This window comes from Microtus pennsylvanicus, chromosome Y, assembly GCF_037038515.1.
Source record: "Microtus pennsylvanicus isolate mMicPen1 chromosome Y, mMicPen1.hap1, whole genome shotgun sequence".
Classification (NCBI taxonomy): domain Eukaryota; kingdom Metazoa; phylum Chordata; class Mammalia; order Rodentia; family Cricetidae; genus Microtus; species Microtus pennsylvanicus.
The window spans coordinates 18,401,072-18,418,839 of NC_134602.1; positions in this window are offsets into that span (position 1 = coordinate 18,401,072).

Below are 17,768 nucleotides of genomic sequence, written 5' to 3' on the forward strand. Positions count from 1 at the left end.
CCTGCCTGGGCAAACTCTGACTGTTTGAGGAAGGAGGGCCAGCTACAGAAAGAGGGCTTGAGTGTTGTCTGTTGCAGCCTCTTTGATGACAAGGACCTTGAAACACTGTAGACTTGTGGCACTGAATGCGGCTCTGTTCGGTACCTCAGCCACAAGGTTGGAATGAAAGAAAGCTAAGGAATGGGCTACATCTGGCCAGCAAAGCCACGGCTTTAGTCCTACTGAGATTGCTTGGTAAATGAAAGACTCATGTGCTCAGAAAAACAGAGAGAGAAATAGAGTAAAGAGAGATTCATAGACAAAGAAAATTTTTAAATGATTTACAGTGTGTTAAAAATATGTGCAGGCTAAAATTTGAAGTTCTTAAAGTTAAAAAAAGGAAGAGAGTTGTTGGGTGTGGTAGTACACACCTGTAAACCCAACACATGGGAGGCAGAGGGAGATTGACCTCTGTACCTTCAAGGTGAGGTAGCACACGCCTTTAATCCCAGTGCCTTGAAGGCAGAGACAAACAGATCTTTGTGAGTTCAATGTGTAGTAGCATACACCTTTAATCCCAATGCCTGAAAGGCAGAGAGAGGCAGATCTCTGAGACTTCAAGGACAGACAGGTATACAGAGTTATTCCAGGTCAAAGATACAGAGAACCTGTCTCAAAAGGCAAAAAATAAAAAGGAAAAATAAACAAAATAGAGGTTAAATTGAAGCGCACAAAGATGGAAAATTCACAGCGAATTTTGATATTGTATATTATTACGTTCTTTTTGAATCATTTGAATTTTGAGGCAGTAGCAATAGCTGCTAAAAGATGTTTCTTTATAAAAGCTGCTGAAATAATCCAACATAGATATTTTGAAAATGCCTTGACTTTGAAATTTGGATCTAAGGACATGATGCTTTGGAAAGGAGTTTCTATTTTGTTTTTACAGAGGGTGAGAGTCTGTGGATGCCTCTATCCTAATATGGTAGGCTGGACCACGTCCTACTTAAAGGTTGCTGTGAACACCTTTAAAAAATTGCTTCGCTCAACTGCCAACTGAAATAAATCAATAATGATGCCACCATTCAGCAGGAAGCATTTTGGAGAGAAAAAACTGCACCCACGTTCCCAAATATGGCTTATAAACGTTCTTTTACATTTAAAATGGGATGTGATATAGATATGAATATTTGCATTAGTATAGATTTTGCTTTACTGATAGAGATTTTAGGTCAATTTTGTTATATGTATATGCATTTTTGATCTTAATTAAGGTATTGTGATTGTGTCGTTCATTTAAAAATATAATGTATATAGGTTATTAATGGATAATCATTAATAATAGTCAAGTTTGTAGTCATGTTAGTTAGATTTTCTAGCTACATAGATATATATATTTCAGTTAGATAGGCATTATTCATATCTCTCTAGACTACAAAATAGGCTATTTAATGTTTTAGTACCTTAGGGTTTTTCATGACAGTGAGACACTCTACTCTTGGCAGCACATATCTACTTCAGGAAGAAGATGGGCATCAAAGAGGATCCTTATGGAGTTTGATAGCCATTTGGGGAAGAAACTGCTCTTGCCTGGATTGTTGCATAAACTGTACACAGAAAACACTCAGAGAGAGGACTACTGAACTTGCCTAAAGGTGAGATGATCTTTTCGTGTTCCTGATTCAGGAAAGGGTCAGCAAACATTCTTCAAGACAAGCAGATAGTGACTGCCTTTGAAATTTCCTGCTTCATGGAAATGTCTGCTGGAAACTATGGGCCTGTAGGCTGAGGATGGAAACACCAACGGTACAGAGGAACTTTGGGTGACTGTCCAGGCAGCGAGATGTCTCTGTCATTTCTAGAGTTTGAAAATGGCTTACTTTTTGTTTGCTTAGGTAATACTGTATTATTCTGGAGTCTCTGATGGAGTTGAAGAATAGATAGATAGTTATAGTTTTCCATTGTTATGATAAAAGATAAAATAGATATAAATATGGTAACTGTAATTCTTGCTTGATAACTGTTTTGTTATATGTAATTTTGCTATGTTAAAGTTAAAGATTCCGTTCTTGTTTAAACAGAAATAGGAGTAATGATGGAGTATAGGTCATTGGTTAATTAAATAAAGAAACTGTTTGGCCTGAAAGGTTAGAACATAGGTGGGTGGAATAAACATAAGAGAATGCTGGGAGGAATAGGAATTGAGCTTAGAGATGCCATGCACCTCTCCCATATGCAGAAATGGTAGCTCTGCACTCTGAGGCAGATGGCGATACAGCCAGCCACCAGGTCAGACATGCTAAATCTTTCCTTCTAAGCGCACCTCGTGCTGCAACATACATTATTAGACGTGGGTTAAGAGGCTGAAAATAATGGGGCAGGCAGTGTTTAAATGAATAGTTTTGTGTTGTTATTTCAGAGCATAACCTAACAAGGCGGCCCCATGGGGATGCAGCCCTGCTGCTCAAATTTCTACAATCAAGGGGGAAATGGAAGAAGGGAAGAAAGAAGAGAGAGAGACAAGGAAGAATGGATGAATTCAATCTTTCCTTGGAAAAATGAGTGAACCAATGAATGAGGAGACCTAGTAAGAAAAAAATGTGCTGCATTCCCTCAGAGAGTCAGGTCAAATTAAGGATTGACAAGGTTTTCCACTAAGGAGGAGGCTTATTCCATTTTAACTTCTTTGTGCTCCAGGCCCACCCACAAGAGTGATGATGAGGACAGGGAGAAGAAGAGGAGAGGGTGTACCAGAATTCCCTGGTACAATTTCTCACCCAAATTGTAGCCAAATCACCTGACCTGGGACAGCCTATCTACATGCTGGACCCTAACTCCCAGTTTGACAACTCTAACATTTTAACCAAGTTTGTGAAGATGAAGGAACCAAAAATAGCCCAGTTACAGGATGGCAGGTTCCTTACAGGATGGGAGTCAGACATCAGTACCATACTGGTATTTGGCGGTTGGATGGGTGTGTGGGGTATTTGCCAGACTCCACCTAGCATCATGGATTCCCTACTTTACTGATATTATGGAGTTCGGTGCATTCATCATATGTGTGCATGTCACACACTAGTGGGCATCATTTGTACATGTTTATCCTGTGTGTGGGTGAGTGTGTTCATGAGTTTTATAGCCCAAGTACTACAGAACATGATCAATGAAAGGGAACACTGTTTTCCAGATATGGCAGGGCAATTATTTAAATGAACTGACAAGGGTTGGATGGCATGGATAAGACCTATGAGAGTTCAAGGCATACCGAATCCAGGCATGACAAAGTAGGTGGCAGACAGAATTCTGGCAAAACTAAGTAGGTAGCTTGATGTCCAACTTACTGGAGAAGAGCAACTGAGCAGAGATACTTTTCACTAAGCAACATGCTCTAGTGGAGATGAAATATCCTTTGACTTACAGCCAGTACGAATTAACCCTTTCATCAAATGAAACCTAATTTTCTCTGATTTTGAGTATACATTTGTGTCCCTTCCTGATTAATCTACTCTTTATCCTCTTAAGTCCCAATACCTCACGCTGATATCGGTCACATCTTTCCATTTGACATGGTTTTCCCTCAAGCTTCATACCACCCTGAGATCATACAACTTTTTGTCCCCTCTCCACTGCTTCCTTGACAGCCATCTTGTCCTTTACCACACCACGCATGCCCAGTCCTTTACTCTCCAAGGGGAAAAGACCATAAATCCTGCTTTGTTTTGAGGCATGTATTTCTGTGATGCCCCATCCACCAAACACAATCCATCATTGACCAAATAACACAACATGTTAACAAATTTTTATTCTTGAGAAAGAATAATCCATTGGAAAAGATACCAGGATTCATAGAAGACCTGAGGTATCTCTGAAAAAACACATTCCCAAAGAGAGAATTAAGTCTGCCCCTCAAAATTTGAGAATTTCACTTTAACAGATCTTCACCAAATCATAGACATAGATATGGAAGTCATTATCAAACTTGATGAAATACACAGAAGGTTTGTTTGGAACATGGCAAATAATTTTACCTATCTCTTGGGTTCCATCTTTTTTGTTGTACTGCACTCTTTTGCCCTCCAAGGAATCCCTGCCTAATTCCAGAGTCACCTCTACTGGAGGACATTCAGGCGTGATGTGGAGGTTGCCTTCAATGGAATCATCATGATGGTGGGAAAGGTACAGGACCGGATCATTCTCGTTGACAATGTAGAAACAGGTCGTTATGGTCTGCACCTCATCTGGGACCACGCCACTCCACTCTTCCTTAGAGCCTGGCATGATGTGGAGGTTGCCTTCCAGGTAGTCATCCAGGAGGTGGTAAATGTACAAGACCGGATCTTTCTTGTAGGTAATATAAAACCAGGTCTTCATGATTGGCACCTCTTCTAGGACCATCGTGTTCCAGTCATTCTTAGAACAATTTGTGCCCATGAATGTATGTTTCACTGCTCTGCCAACTATGGTGTTTGAGAGATGAGTGTCTGTCACCTGAGGAAATTGCACATTATTAGGCAGGATCTTCAGGTTTAAAATCCTTTCATCACTATGAAGCTCCAAGCCATAGACACAATCAATCCCATCATATTTCAACAAATAGAGAGAGGGATATGTTGGCAGTTGATCTAGAATGATGGCTTTCCAATGGGTGACTGGTTCATTGGCTTCCTTCCAGCCATGAGAAATTCTGCGGCCAACAATATTCTCCAGGGCCTCAAAAGGCTTACTAAGTTTTTGCTTCTGGAGCGATGGCCCATTCTTCTTCTGGAGATGTGGCATGCAACTCATACTAAGAGGCATCTTCATCATGGCGGGAGACTTTCTGAGATAGGCCACAGCACTCCTGTTCCACTGTCTCTTGGCTCTGTTTCTGTGCTTGGGCTTCATAGCTGCCAATCTCTGCATAGGAAGAACTCTTCAGTTTAAATCAGACACAAAGTGGTTTCCTCCACCATAAGTGCCTGTAAGGATAAGAAGGTGTGGATGTGAGGTCAAGGCTCTTTTTAGGAATAACTTTGGAGCAGGTGAAAAAGGCAGGGCTGAATAGATTTGGATACCTAAATGGAATATATTCTTAAGAAATTAATAGGAAGATTATCAAACTCTTGTCTACAGCTCAGTATATGTGTATCAGAGACATATTCCTGCTGCAAAATGCAATTGACCTCTACAGAGAAACCTACTTCCTGACTTACTATATCAATGAGAGAGGAAGCTATGCCTATACCTAAAGTGAGAAAGAAATATCTGAACAGATGGCAAAGAATTCAAAGAACAGCCACTCCTCTCCTTAACCACTCAAGCTACTGGTTAGTTGGCTGATCTATAACCACCTGCCCAAGGTCATGGCACTCCAGTCCACTGGCTCTCTCTATTGTGTCTCCTGATGCAGATCCAGGTTGATTACATAAAGATATTCTGTATCTTCATTAGAGAAGTGAGTACTGTGAGTCAAACTGCCAAAAGAAAGAAACATTAATCTGTGCAACAGCACCTATTAGAAATAATTATCTTTTAAAACACTTATGGACAAAGAGGATCTTTGCCATTTAAGTGGACTGAGGAATTGGACATTTTTACCAAATATAGAGTGGGGAGAATACCTGACATTAACCATCCCCCAGCTATCAAATATAGGAGCTGTTAATGACATAAATTTTGGACCCAGAGCAGATTTGAAAGAAACCTTTCTTTGACTACAGAGGTCCTAGTTGCTTCCTAAACATATTTACCAAAAGAAAATATCTTGGCTCTCTAGATTCCAACTTCTGGAAATTCGGTTGAACAGTTGTGGAGCCCAAGAGCTGAACTCACCTCCTCAGCCACCGTGAAGATAGTAAGCCCACCTTCACAGAAGACTAGTGCTTCATGTGGAACAGAGTTGCCACCCCCAACCAAAGCTTTGTGACATCATCAAGGCTCTACTTATGTCATAAAACTCCTCCTAGCCAGGTTTCTTCCCTACTAACCCCCAGAAATATCCAGCATACAGGTCCTAAAATGCTGCTCATACAGCCCCATGAAGACCCAAAATAAACACCCCAATCTTCTTCCCAATTACTTGAGTCATATTTTCCAAGTAACTCAACCCCTTTATGTGTTTTTTTTTTTCTGTAAAATAATTTTTGGTCTGAGTCAACAACTCACATGAATGTTTTTTTTCCTAGCTCCAATGTCCTCATTGGTTATTTTCTATTGATTTTTCCATCACTTCATAATAATAATTATCAAACTTTCCACTTCTCTTCCTCCTCCCACATTCTTCTTGCTCCGCAAATAAACCTCTCCACTCAAACACCAGTCCAAATAGAGGGCAGGGTACTTTGAGCTGTGGGAAGTCCAAGCCCACCCTTCATCCATCCAGATTTAGCAAGGTATGCATCCACAGAAAATATGATCACAAAAAGCCAGTGTATGATATGCAGACAATTGCAAGTGGCATTATCTTTGGCTTCTCCGTCTGCCCCAATTGTCAGCCACATTCAGAGCTTCCAGTTTGATCCCATGTTCTTTCATTCCCAGGTCACTGGATTAGTTGAAATCCCCTTAGTTCATGCACAGTGTCTCATAGTGTGGAACAAGCCATTATATTCCTGACATCCTTGCTCTTTTTCTCCATCCATCTGCTCTTCCACTGGAGCTTGGAAGCTCCATCTAGGTTTCTGATTTTGACCCTGACTTGATCTCCATCATTTGCCAAACAAAAGTTCCATGGTGGTTTTCAAGATAGTCAGTCATCAGTCTGACTATGGGACAAGGCACACATAGTTCCTAGGGACATGTCACAGTGCGGTCAACTTCTCCTCCTGCTTAAGTACCTAGAGAGCGTCACCCTATGGCCTTCTGAGAACCACTCGAGAGATATCGATCTTGACATCCCCAGAATGGCCCCATAAATTGAGATATCATCAGTGTATGTGCATTAAATTGTGTGTGTTTGTGTGTGTGTATTTAAATCACAATAACAAATGGATTGTAATATTGAAGTTTCTTCTCATCTTGAGAAGAATATTTGCTACAGAAACACTCTCACAGTAATAGTGAGTGTGTAAAATATCTAAGAAAGGAGAAATAACTGGAGGAATCCCCCAGGAGTTAGGCTCAGTGTCCCAGGAATTATGCCCAAGGAAAGTCAATGAACTCAGTGATGGAAGATAAAACCCAGCCTAAATAAAACCCTAAATCATTTAGGTGGAACATGAGATACTCTTACAACAGTTACAAGAGGTCTAAAATGCCTGGACTGGAACATAAGGGGAACACAATGACGTGGAGCTGAGAGTGCATGGCAAAACTGATTGGATCTGGCAAAAATTATGTAAGCATACCAAGGAAACCACCAGTGGGACAAAACCCTAAGAAATCTGTATGACAACATATCATGTTGAACATAATGAGATTTATAGACAAAGGAAAGATCTCAATTATGTCACTGTCACACAGGTGATGATGAACCAGTTCCATCGTAGAGTGACTCCCTGCTGTGTTTAAGATAACCTGTCAATTCTGTCTAGTCAGTTACACGGAAATTTGCATTAATTGCACAGATTAACTATCAGCATCATTTACTGCACAATCAAAGGCAAGGCAAAGAAATCATAGACATGTTGTTGAATGCTGATGATGTTATTGGGAGTTTTGATGGGTTTTTTTCTTCAAGGGAAATCATCGGTGACTCTCATGCATGAAGCAGATCCTTTCTCTGTGATGTTTCCTGAATAGCCACTGAGATACCAGCCCATCGAGTTGTGGTCTCTCTCTCTTTTAAAAAGCAACTTCTACGTTCAGCTTGATCTCTTGCTTGAGCTTCCCTTCCGGCTACGAGGCTCCTTTTCTGATCCTGCAGAGGGCTTTTGTAAGGGATTGTGATCTCTAAGTTTTTCCCCTTTCAAGAACGAATCATTCTATTAATCACAATTCTAAACTGCTGTGGGAGTTTGTTTGTGACTTATGCCTTCACATGTGATACAAGCGACCTGTGTGTATAGGGTCTTCTCTCTGTTCATGTGGGGAAGGCATGGCAGCAGGAGTAGATGGCTGCTCATTCTCTGTAAGGAAATCAGTAAACAGTGGGCACCAAGTACAAGGATATCCTGAAATATTAAGTCTTGTCCTTTCAAGGCCCCAAAGCCTCCAGCTAGCTTCAGGGTCACGACAATCTCCAAAACCCACCGAGCATGAAGTATTCAGAACCAGAAGCCTGTGTGTGCCATATCACATAAATTCATCGTGAGTACACCAATCTGTTTTTTTTTTTTAATTCTAAATTATTTTGTCCCATCAGAACGATCTATATTACCAATTAACCAAATTTGCTGCATCTTTGGTGTCCTAGAATTGCTTTAAATTGTTGCTGGGACAGTCTTACAAAACTTCCTGTGCTGTTATGAGACCTTAAGGGGACAGCACTTATTTCAGAAATCAAAGGCAGTTGGGTTCAATCCTATGGTTAGCTGTTAGCTAGACCCTGGAAGGATGGATTTGACTAAAAAAAGGAGACAGCATACAGGAGGCAGGTAACCTTTCCTTTGCAAAATGACCCATTTTGAGGCCTTACTTCAGGCTCTTCTCTTCTCCTAATCTTGGTTTTTTTATTAGTTTAGGAGAAGAATTAAAACTCCATTTACAGTATCTGTGAACCCGAATGAGTTAAGTATGTGTGACCAACTTGATGTCTGCCTGTCTGTCAACAGGGCCAGAGTTCAGGGGCATCTGATGCATAGCACAGGAATGTCAGCCATCAATCTCTGGTCCACCTAACTCTACAGCATTAGAGTTGTCATGGTTGCTCATCTGATCTTCCTCATATGATCTCCATCCACAGAGATGTCAGAAAAATCCTCCCCTGAGAGTGCAAGTTCTTTACAAATGAAAGATTATACAACAGAAGACACATGGGAGATTTATATGGGCAAGCTGTTGAAAGGATAAAGTGACAGAAGAAGTTTATTGATTAATTAAAGAAAGAATCCGCTTCAGCTGATAGGTTAGAACATAGGTAGGTGGAGTAAACAAAATAGAATGCTGGGAGGAAGAGGTAGTGAGCTCAGAGAAGCCATGCTCCCCTCTCCCCGGCAGATGCCATAGCTCTGCTCTCTGAGGCAGATGTCGATGCAGCCAGCCACCATGTCAGACATGCTGAATTTTTCCTGGTAAGTGCACCTCCTTATACTACACTGATTATTAGAAATGGGTTAAAATGGTGAATCTAATGGGCCAGCAGTGTTTAAAAGAATACAGTTTTTGTGTATTTATTTCAGGCATAACCTTCATGCAGCCATGGTGCTGGGGACACAGCCTTGCTGCTCAAATAACTACAGAATGGCTTGCAGCCTTGTGGACAACTGAATCCACTGAAAGCCTGAGAAAGCTTGGGAAAGAGTAAAGCATGTGTTCTTGGTAGCAGCGATTTCTCGGTCTGCTCTGCTTGCTAGAAGAAAGCAAGGGCTCTCATCTAAAAGAGGCTTGTTGACTCAGCTTCAGCTACAAAACCCTGCAGCCCTTAAGAGGTCCTGCCACAAAACATTTAAATGGTGTTGATAAAAGCCAACTGAATGCTTGTATGTTTTCAGCAGTAGCAGGAAAAAAAACTGTGTTGTTTTAAAATGCCGGCTTTCTAGGCCATCCTGCCTGGGCAAACTCTGACTGTTTGAGGAAGGAGGGCCAGCTACAGAAAGAGGGCTTGAGTGTTGTCTGTTGCAGCCTCTTTGATGGCAAGGACCTTGAAACACTGTAGACTTGTGGCACTGAATGCGGCTCTGTTCGGTACCTCAGCCACAAGGTTGGAATGGCAGAAAGCTAAGGAATGGGCTACATCTGGCCAGCAAAGCCACGGCTTTAGTCCTACTGAGATTGCTTGGTAAATGAAAGACTCATGTGGTCAGAAAAACAGAGAGAGAAGTAGAGTAAAGAGAGATTCAAAGACAAAGAAAATTTTTAAATGATTTACAGTGTGTTAAAAATATGTGCAGGTTAAAATTTGAAGTTCTTAAAGTTAAAAAAAGGAAGAGAGTTGTTGGGTGTGGTAGTACACACCTGTAAACCCAACACATGGGAGGCAGAGGGAGATTGACCTCTGTACCTTCAAGGTGAGGTAGCACACGCCTTTAATCCCAGTGCCTTGAAGGCAGAGACAAACAGATCTTTATGAGTTCAATGTGTAGTAGCATACACCTTTAATCCCAATGCCTGAAAGGCAGAGAGAGTCAGATCTCTGAGACTTCAAGGACAGACAGGTATACAGAGTTATTCCAGGTCAAAGATACAGAGAACCTGTCTCAAAAGGCAAAAAATAAAAAGGAAAAGTAAACAAAATAGAGGTTAAATTGAAGCGCACAAAGATGGAAAATTCACAGCGAATTTTGATATTGTATGCTATTATGCTCTTTTTGAATCATTTGAATTTTGAGGCAGTAGCAATAGCTGCTAAAAGATGTTTCTTTATAAAAGCTGCAGAAATAATCCAACATAGATATTTTGAAAATGCCTTGACTTTGAAATTTGGATCTAAGGACATGATGCTTTGGAAAGGAGTTTCCATTTTGTTTTCACAGAGGGTGATAGTCTGTGGATGCCTCTATCCTAATATGGTAGGATGGACCACGCCCTACTTAAAGGTTGCTGTGAACACCTTTAAAAAATTGCTTCGCTCAACTGCCAACTGAAATAAATCAATAATGATGCCACCATTCAGCAGGAAGCATTTTGGAGAGAAAAAACTGCACCCACGTTCCCAAATATGGCTTATAAACGTTCTTTTACATTTAAAATGGGATGTGATATAGATATGAATATTTGCATTAGTATAGATTTTGCTTTACTGATAGAGATTTTAGGTCAATTTTGTTATATGTATATGCATTTTTGATCTTAATTAAGGTATTGTGATTGTGTCGTTCATTTAAAAATATAATGTATATAGGTTATTAATGGATAATCATTAATAATAGTCAAGTTTGTAGTCATGTTAGTTAGATTTTCTAGCTACATAGATATATATATTTCAGTTAGATAGGCATTATTCATATCTCTCTAGACTACAAAATAGGCTATTTAATGTTTTAGTACCTTAGGGTTTTTCATGACAGTGAGACACTCTACTCTTGGCAGCACATATCTACTTCAGGAAGAAGATGGGCATCAAAGAGGATCCTTATGGAGTTTGATAGCCATTTGGGGAAGAAACTGCTCTTGCCTGGATTGTTGCATAAACTGTACACAGAAAACACTCAGAGAGAGGACTACTGAACTTGCCTAAAGGTGAGATGATCTTTTCGTGTTCCTGATTCAGGAAAGGGTCAGCAAACATTCTTCAAGACAAGCAGATAGTGACTGCCTTTGAAATTTCCTGCTTCATGGAAATGTCTGCTGGAAACTATGGGCCTGTAGGCTGAGGATGGAAACACCAACGGTACAGAGGAACTTTGGGTGACTGTCCAGGCAGCGAGATGTCTCTGTCATTTCTAGAGTTTGAAAATGGCTTACTTTTTGTTTGCTTAGGTAATACTGTATTATTCTGGAGTCTCTGATGGAGTTGAAGAATAGATAGATAGTTATAGTTTTCCATTGTTATGATAAAAGATAAAATAGATATAAATATGGTAACTGTAATTCTTGCTTGATAACTGTTTTGTTATATGTAATTTTGCTATGTTAAAGTTAAAGATTCCGTTCTTGTTTAAACAGAAATAGGAGTAATGATGGAGTATAGGTCATTGGTTAATTAAATAAAGAAACTGTTTGGCCTGAAAGGTTAGAACATAGGTGGGTGGAATAAACATAAGAGAATGCTGGGAGGAATAGGAATTGAGCTTAGAGATGCCATGCACCTCTCCCATGGGCAGAAATGGTAGCTCTGCACTCTGAGGCAGATGGCGATACAGCCAGCCACCAGGTCAGACATGCTAAATCTTTCCTTCTAAGCGCACCTCGTGCTGCAACATACATTATTAGACGTGGGTTAAGAGGCTGAAAATAATGGGGCAGGCAGTGTTGAAATGAATAGTTTTGTGTTGCTATTTTGGAGCATAACCTAACAAGGCGGCCCCATGGGGATGCAGCCCTGCTGCTCAAATTTCTACAATCAAGGGGGAAATGGAAGAAGGGAAGAAAGAAGAGAGAGAGACAAGGAAGAATGGATGAATTCAAACTTTCCTTGGAAAAATGAGTGAACCAATGAATGAGGAGACCTAGTAGGAAAAAAATGTGCTGCATTCCCTCAGAGAGTCAGGTCAAATTAAGGATTGACAAGGTTTTCCACTAAGGAGGAGGCTTATTCCATTTTAACTTCTTTGTGCTCCAGGCCCACCCACAAGAGTGATGATGAGGACAGGGAGAAGAAGAGGAGAGGGTGTACCAGAATTCCCTGGTACAATTTCTCACCCAAATTGTAGCCAAATCACCTGACCTGGGACAGCTGATCTACATGCTGGACCCTAACTCCCAGTTTGACAACTCTAACATTTTAACCAAGTTTGTGAAGATGAAGGAACCAAAAATAGCCCAGTTACAGGATGGCAGGTTCCTTACAGGATGGGAGTCAGACATCAGTACCATACTGGTATTTGGCGGTTGGATGGGTGTGTGGGGTCTTTGCCAGACTCCACCTAGCATCATTGATTCCCTACTTTACTGATATTATGGAGTTCGGTGCATTCATCATATGTGTGCATGTCACACACTAGTGGGCATCATTTGTACATGTTTATCCTGTGTGTGGGTGAGTGTGTTCATGAGTTTTATAGCCCAAGTACTACAGAACATGATCAATGAAAGGGAACACTGTTTTCCAGATATGGCAGGGCAATTATTTAAATGAACTGACAAGGGTTGGATGGCATGGATAAGACCTATGAGAGTTCAAGGCATACCGAATCCAGGCATGACAAAGTAGGTGGCAGACAGAATTCTGGCAAAACTAAGTAGGTAGCTTGATGTCCAACTTACTGGAGAAGAGCAACTGAGCGGAGACACTTTTCACTAAGCAACATGCTCTAGTGGAGATCAAACATCCTTTGACTTACAGCCAGTACGAATTAACACTTTCATCAAATGAAACCTAATTTTCTCTGATTTTGAGTATACATTTGTTTCCCTTCCTGATTAATCTACTCTTTATCCTCTTAAGTCCCAATACCTCACGCTGATATAGGTCACATCTTTCCATTTGACATGGTTTTCCCTCAAGCTTCATACCACCCTGAGATCATACAACTTTTTGTCCCCTCTCCACTGCTTCCTTGACAGCCATCTTGTCCTTTACCACACCACGCATCACCAGTCCTTTACTCTCCAAGGGGAAAAGACCATAAATCCTGCTTTGTTTTGAGGCATGTATTTCTGTGATGCCCCATACACCAAACACAATCCATCATTGACCAAATAACACAACATGTTAACAAATTTTTTTTCTTGAGAAAGAATAATCCATTGGAAAAGATACCAAGATTCATAGAAGACCTGAGGTATCTCTCAAAAAACACATTCCCAAAGAGAGCATTAAGTCTGCCCCTCAAAATTTGAGAATTTCACTTTAACAGATCTTCACCAAATCATAGACATAGATATGGAAGTCATTATCAAACTTGATGAAATACACAGAAGGTTTGTTGGGAACATGGCAAATAATTTTACCTATCTCTTGGGTTCCATCTTTTTTGTTGTACTGCACTCTTTTGCCCTCCAAGGAATCCCTGCCTAATTCCAAAGTCACCTCTACTGGAGGACATTCAGGCGTGATGTGGAGGTTGCCTTCAATGGAACCATCATGATGGTGGTAAAGGTACAGGACCGGATCATTCTCGTTGACAATGTAGAACAGGTCGTTGTGGTCTGCACCTCATCTGGGACCACGCCACTCCACTCTTCCTTAGAGCCTGGCATGATGTGGAGGTTGCCTTCCAGGTAGTCATCCAGGAGGTGGTAAATGTACAAGACCGGATCTTTCTTGTAGGTAATATAAAACCAGGTCTTCATGATTGGCACCTCTTCCAGGACCATCCCGTTCCAGTCATTCTTAGAACAATTTGTGCCCATGAATGTATGTTTCACTGCTCTGCCAACTATGGTGTTTGAGAGATGAGTGTCTGTCACCTGAGGAAATGGCACATTATTAGGCAGGATCTTCAGGTTTAAAATCCTTTCATCACTATGAAGCTCCAAGCCATAGACACAATCAATCCCATCATATTTCAACAAATAGAGAGAGGGATATGTTGGCAGTTGATCTAGAATGATGGCTTTCCAATGGGTGACTGGTTCATTGGCTTCCTTCCAGCCATGAGAAATTCTGCGGCCAACAATATTCTCCAGGGCCTCAAAAGGCTTACTAAGTTTTTGCTTCTGGAGCGATGGCCCATTCTTCTTCTGGAGATGTGGCATGCAACTCATACTAAGAGGCATCTTCATCATGGCGGGAGACTTTCTGGGATAGGCCACAGCACTCCTGTTCCACTGTCTCTTGGCTCTGTTTCTGTGCTCGGGCTTCATAGCTGCCAATCTCTGCATAGGAAGAACTCTTCAGTTTAAATCAGACACAAAGTGGTTTCCTCCACCATAAGTGCCTGCAAGGATAAGAAGGTGAGGATGTGAGGTCAAGGCTCTTTTTAGGAATAACTTTGGAGCAGGTGAAAAAGGCAGGGCTGAATAGATTTGCATACTTAAATGTAATATGTTCTTAAGAAATTAATAGGAAAATTATCAAACTCTTGTCTACAGCTCAGTATATGTGTATCAGAGACATATTCCTGCTGCAAAATGCAATTGACCTCTACTGAGAAACCTACTTCCTGACTTACTACATCAATGAGAGAGGAAGCTATGCCTATACCTAAAGTGAGAAAGAAATATCTGAACAGATGGCAAAGAATTCAAAGAACAGCCATTCCTCTCCTTACCACTCAAGCTACTGGTTAGTTGGCTGATCTATAACCACCTGCCCAAGGTCATGGCACTCCAGTCCACTGGCTCTCTCTATTGTGTCTCCTGATCCAGATCCAGGTTGATTACATAAAGATATTCTGTATCTTCATTAGAGAAGTGAGTACTGTGAGTCAAACTGCCAAAAGAAAGAAACATTAATCTGTGCAACAGCACCTCTTAGAAATAATTATCTTTTAAAACACATATGGACAAAGAGGATCTTTGCCATTTAAGTGGACTGAGGAATTGGACATTTTTAGCAAAGATAGAGTGGGGAGAATACCTGACATTAACCGTCCCCCAGCTATCAAATATAGGAGCTGTTAACGACATAAATTTTGGACCCAGAGCAGATTTGAAAGAAACCTTTCTTTGACTACAGAGGTCCTAGTTGCTTCCTAAACATATTTACCAAAAGAAAATGTCTTGGCTCTCTAGATTCCAACTTCTGGAAATTCGGTTGAACAGTTGTGGAGCCCAAGAGCTTAACTGACCTCCTCAGCCACCGTGAACATAGTAAGCCCACCTTCACAGAAGACTAGTGCTTCATGTGGAACAGAGTTGCCACCCCCAAACAAAGCTTTGTGACATCATCAAGGCTCTACTTATGTCATAAAACTCCTCCTAGCCAGGTTTCTTCCCTACTAACCCCCAGAAATATCCAGCATACAGGTCCTAAAATGCTGCTCATACAGCCCCATGAAGACCCAAAATAAACACCCCAATCTTCTTCCCAATTACTTGAGTCATATTTTCCATGTAACTCAACCCCTTTATGTGTTTTTTTTTTTCTGTAAAATAATTTTTGGTCTGAGTCAACAACTCACATGAATGTTTTTTTTCCTAGCTCCAATGTCCTCATTGGTTATTTTCTATTGATTTTTCCATCACTTCATAATAATAATTATCAAACTTTCCACTTCTCTTCCTCCTCCCACATTCTTCTTGCTCCGCAAATAAACCTCTCCACTCAAACACCAGTCCAAATAGAGGGCAGGGTACTTTGAGCTGTGGGAAGTCCAAGCCCACCCTTCAACCATCCAGATTTAGCAAGGTATGCATCCACAAAAAATATGATCACAAAAAGCCAGTGTATGATATGCAGACAATTGCAAGTGCCATTATCTTTGGCTTCTCCGTCTGCCCCAATTGTCAGCCACATTCAGAGCTTCCAGTTTGATCCCATGTTCTTTCATTCCCAGGTCACTGGATTAGTTGAAATCCCCTTAGTTCATGCACAGTGTCTCATTGTGTGGACCAAGCCCTTATATTCCTGACACCCTTGCTCTTTTTCTCCATCCATCTGCTCTTCCACTGGAGCTTGGAAGCTCCATCTAGGTTTCTGATTTTGACCCTGACTTGATCTCCATCATTTGCCAAACAAAAGTTCCATGGTGGTTTTCAAGATAGTCAGTCATCAGTCTGACTATGGGACAAGGCACACATAGTTCCTAGGGACATGTCACAGTGTGGTCAACTTCTCCTCCCTGCTTAAGTACCTAGAGAGGGTCACACTATGGCCTTCTGAGAACCACTCGAGAGATATCGATCTTGACATCCCCAGAATGGCCCCATAAATTGAGATATCATCAGTGTATGTGCATTAACTTGTGTGTGTTTGTGTGTGTGTATTTAAATCACAATAACAAATGGATTGTAATATTGAAGTTTCTTCTCATCTTGAGAAGAATATTTGCTACAGAAACACTCTCACAGTAATAGTGAGAGTGTAAACTATCTAAGAAAGGAGAAATAACTGGAGGAATCCCCCAGGAGTTAGGCTCAGTGTCCCAGGAATTATGCCCAAGGAAAGTCAATGAACTCACTGATGGAAGATAAAACCCAGCCTAAATAAAACCCTAAATCATTTAGGTGGAACATGAGATACTCTTACAACAGTTACAAGAGGTCTAAAATGCCTGGACTGGAACATAAGGGGAACACAATGACGTGGAGCTGAGAGTGCATGGCAAAACTGATTGGATCTGGCAAAAATTATGTAAGCATACCAAGGAAACCACCAGTGGGACAAAACCCTAAGAAATCTGTATGACAACATATCATGTTGAACATAATGAGATTTATAGACAAAGGAAAGATCTCAATTATGTCACTGTCACACAGGTGATGATGAACCAGTTCCATCGTAGAGTGACTCCATGCTGTGTTTAAGATAACCTGTCAATTCTGTCTAGTCAGTTACAAGGAAATTTGCATTAATTGCACAGATTAACTATCAGCATCATTTACTGCACAATCAAAGGCAAGGCAAAGAAATCATAGACATGTTGTTGAATGCTGATGATGTTATTGGGAGTTTTGATGGGTTTTTTTCTTAAAGGGAAATCATCGGTGACTCTCATGCATGAAGCAGATCTTTCTCTGTGATGTTTCCTGAATAGCCACTGAAATACCAGCCCATTGAGTTGTGGTCTCTCTCTCTTTTAAAAAGCAACTTCTACGTTCAGCTTGATCTCTTGCTTGAGCTTCCCTTCCGGCTACTAGGCTCCTTTTCTGATCCTGCAGAGGGCTTTTGTAAGGGATTGTGATCTCTAAGTTTTTCCCCTTTCAAGAACGAATCATTCTATTAATCACAATTCTAAACTGCTGTGGGAGTTTGTTTGTGACTTATGCCTTCACATGTGATACAAGCGACCTGTGTGTATAGGGTCTTCTCTCTGTTCATGTGGGGAAGGCATGGCAGCAGGAGTAGATGGCTGCTCATTCTCTGTAAGGAAATCAGTAAACAGTGGGCACCAAGTACAAGGATGTCCTGAAATATTAAGTCTTGTCCTTTCAAGGCCCCAAAGCCTCCAGCTAGGTTCAGGGTCACGACAATCTCCAAAACACAACGAGCATGAAGTATTCAGAAC